General features: G+C 48.9%; 1 non-coding gene across 1 annotated transcript; it reads left to right on the forward strand.

Moving 5' to 3' along the window:
* Positions 1-228: 228 nt before the first annotated feature.
* Positions 229-347, forward strand: LOC123763819 (5S ribosomal RNA). Its single transcript, XR_006773492.1, has one exon. It is a non-coding gene; the product is annotated as a 5S ribosomal RNA (ribosomal RNA).
* The last annotated feature ends 3,759 nt before the right edge of the window (positions 348-4,106 follow it).

The following is a 4,106-nucleotide window of genomic DNA, read 5'->3' on the forward strand; positions in this document are numbered from 1 at the left end:
GAGGAGGGAAGCAGGTTGAGCACTGAGTGGATGGAATCCAATATAAACTTGAACCAACTTCGTTATGCATCATGGGGAAGTTTTGTACGGGAGGCTGCTGCTGGGAGGGTGGGTGGCAGGGAGGGAAACTCGGAGGGATAGAGAAAGGATGGGAAAGAGGGAGAAAAAAAGTAGGAAGGAGAGGATTAGAGAGTGAGGGAGAGTGAAAGGGGTAGAGAAAGAAAGAAAGAAAACGGCCATACCACGTTGAGAACACCGCTTCTCGTCCGATCAGCGAAGTTAAGCAACGTTGGGTTTGGTTAGTACTTGGATGGGTGACCGCCTGGGAACACCAAATGCTGTTGGCAATAATGTACAGTCTCCGTGGTGTAGTGGTAAGACACTCGCCTGGCGTTCCGCGAGCGCTGTCATGGGTTCGTATCCTGGCCGGGGAGGATTTACTGGGCGCAATTCCTTAACTGTAGCCTCTGTTTAACGCAACAGTAAAATGTGTACTTGGATGAAAAAACGATTCTTCGCGGCGGGGATCGTATTCCAGGGACTTGCCCGAAACGCTACGCGTACTAGTAGCTGTACAAGAATGTAACAACTCTTGTATATATATCTCAAAAGAAATGCTGGGAACCTATTAGGCAAAATCTATCTCACCTCGTTCCCTGTCTTACTCGTTCTGAAACTGTTTTCACCACTCTCTTTCCTCCCGCTCCCTTCTAGTGCCTTCCTCCCTCCCTTCCGCCTCCACTCCACACATCCTCTTGACCCAGCTTAAGCAAACCTCGCCCAGGACTTAAAGGGATAACTGGCTTTTACCGCGGCTCTTGGGTCCTACTGATCACATCATTGATGGCAACGTTATCCTGCCTACTCCACCTTCCTCCTTACTGCCATATTCCTCTGCCCTCCTGCCTCCCTTCCCTCCCTCCATATCTCTCCGCTCCCTTCATCTCTCTCCCCTCACTACCCGCCCTCCCTTCCTGCCTCCCTCCACGTAGCAGACCAGGACCACAAATTAATATAGTTGTTTCATTAGCAGTGACAAAGATAATACTAAAACGAAACTGATGAAACTCTTAAGGGTCTATAAGAGATCTCAAAATACCTGACGGGTATACAATTCATTTTTTTTATTAACACAATTAGGTACATCTGCATTTGTGCAGCTGCCCTAGACTATATGAAGGGGAGTACAGTGTCAAAAAACTAGCTACGTGATGCTAAAATCTCCATCACACAGGATGGTTAGTCATACAGAGGCATATTATAAGTAGTCTGCACTGGCAAACTCTGGGAGCATTATGAGGATATCATCCTGACACAAGAGTGAATAAGGTACCAGTGATACTAAAAGTCCCCATCTCGCAGAATGGTTAGTCATACAGGGCCACAAGTTCAGTAGCCTGCACTTTCACATTTTGGGTGCATTATGAGGATATATTCAAGAACACGAGAGTAAATAAAGTTATTGCAAAGCTCCAGGTACCTCATGCCAATGGGTCTGAGTGGTTTGATAATTCGGCATTCGCGAGTAGCCGTTTATATATGGAACTAATCAACCCGTCCTCCCCAGACGCATTCATCAATTTTAATATACTGTGTATTAAAAATTGATTTGTTCTCATATAAATTAATATTATTATACATAAAAATTCTACGTATAGGTTAGGTGTTTAGGTTCTGTTGGCGATTATTTGAATTTGAAGTACGTGGGTGAAGCATTTATAGAATTAGTTCGAACTGAGGACGTGAACGAAGCACTTGTTCCGGAAGTGTTTGGACGTCGTCAGTTGTGAGTCGTGTGTAAACCGCTTTTCATTCATAAACGAGGGGTTTGGCGGCTGGATTAACGAGCTTCGAACTTTGTATGTGAGGACGAGCTGGACTAACAGAGTACTATTTCGGCAATAACGATGTTTCAATGGCCATGATTCGGTTTCACTAAAGTCGTACCTGGTATCTTTCCCGAAACTCACGTGTCGAATGCCCCGTGTCAAACTCACGTGTCGAGTGCCCCGTGTCAAACTCACGTGTCGAATGCCCCGTGTCCACTTTGTCAATGGAAAAAAGGTTCTCTTGAACATAATATTTTAAGTTTTGCCCCCATGAGGCGAGTTTATTGGGCAGCGCCACTCATCCTGTGATTGGACACACCGCTATAGCGACAGTTTGGGCAACGCCACTCATCCTGTGAGTATGAACCCACCGCCATAGCAGCATGTACAACACTCCCCAATAGGAAGAAAACCCGCTGGGTTGTTCATCTTGTCACTTGTACCCAGACACAGCTGGAACTTGCTTAGCTGTCTCAAGTGAACAGCTTATCAAACAAGATTAAAATTTGTCAACCCTTAAAAACTTACGTTATCTTGCGGGTGTGAAAGCCACTTTGACTGGATGGTAGAGTGACGGTCTTGCTTCATGCAGATCGGCGTTCAATCCCCGACCGTCCAAGTGGTTGGGCACCATTCCTTCCTTGTTACGGCCCTCTCGGGACGCAACGGGGTTCTTACTCTGATGTTGTTAGAGGAAGATATATATCCGTTCCCAAGCCAGTAGTGGCTATCAAGGGATGTGATCCGTGACGCAAGGAACTTAAAGGGGAAAGGGAAAGAACGTTAAGAACTTAAGATTATAATTACCATCACCAAATAAATATATAAACGGAGTACACAGGGGGAGGGGTATTAACACTATACAAGGGGATTGTTCACACAATTGTCTTCTAACTGAAGACTCTGGATCCAGACGCTCGGTGCCGAGTCCTCGGTGCTTCTTCGTGGCCTCACAATGAAATCTCTGCGAAGTTGAGCCTACCCTGGCCACAGGTCAGCCAAAACACAGGTCCACTGGGGGCACCGCCGTGGAGGCCGTCAACCACACGTCCAGCTGGTCTGCTGGCAGGTTCCGGAACAGCAAGGCTGGTCAGGCCACTCCACGAACGATATAAGGGGAACGCCCTGGACAGGAGCCTCGTGTGACACCACAAGTCACTCTCCCGTCCTCAATACCCCAGTGGACGATCGTCTCCAACAGTCGGTCCCGGGTAAACCTTTTACTGCTACTCCACTGGCAGGCTAACACACCACAGTGTTCTTCCGGGGGGACGACTTCGCAACTGCTGCAGCAAAGCTCAAGGTTTGGAGACGGCTGCCTCGGGTAGACTGACTCAACTCCCATCACAGCAGTCCCAGGTCGACTCTGTAAGCAGACACGTCATCAATAACAGGGACCCTAAAACACCTCACTTACAGGCTCAGACACAAACGCCCACCTATCCACTCCATAGATGGCGCTGGTGTCTGAGCACCACCTCACCAGAGGTCAGCAGCGGCTGTGTTGTGAGCTGCACAGGACTGGAAGCTGGCCCTTGTGGCCGGTATTCGCCGTCCGCACCAGGTGTCGTCGTCGTTTGGCGGGGGGTTTGGGAGCTGACCCACAGATGGCGTGGTCGTTACTGCTCCGTGCTCGGATGCTGGATCCGGGTTCGTAACACCTCCCCACCAAAAGGAATTTGGTTTGGGGTTCTATAAAAAGAAACACAAACCAAATTAGTACGGCGACACAACTCCAAATGGACTTATTTATACTGAAAACTGGAACGGCGAGGCTGTCTCGTCCACAGAACTGTACTACTGGACAATTCTGGCAAAACAGGAACTTGCAGATAGACGACGATGATCTGTCTGAAGTAGTCTTCCACGTCTCCACTGCGATGTCAAGCAGGGGCATCATCTCACATCTCTCGAGTAAGGATCGGCGTAGACACGATGAGGGGCGACTCGACACTTCCCTGTGTCGTGGCACCGATGATGGCTGGTCACAGACGGCATTTCTGGTGCCGGTCCGGTAGTCCTTCAGGGAGACAGGAACCTGGAATACAGGGGTCTGATAATTCAGAGTGACAGCGACAGTGGGCAAGGCAGTACTTACTACACACTCGTCTACTAGGCCCACACCTAGTTCCAACAGGGCTGCTTGCACACCGAAGATGGCATTCGCTCTGCCACCGTCAGGTCGACCAACGTTCCGCATAACGCTGCATTGAGGCTCAGCAATCACGCGGGGGGTGTCAACCTGCCGGAAACAGTCACTCATATTATCATTTTTCG

This window comes from Procambarus clarkii, chromosome 52, assembly GCF_040958095.1.
Source record: "Procambarus clarkii isolate CNS0578487 chromosome 52, FALCON_Pclarkii_2.0, whole genome shotgun sequence".
Classification (NCBI taxonomy): Eukaryota; Metazoa; Arthropoda; class Malacostraca; order Decapoda; family Cambaridae; genus Procambarus; species Procambarus clarkii.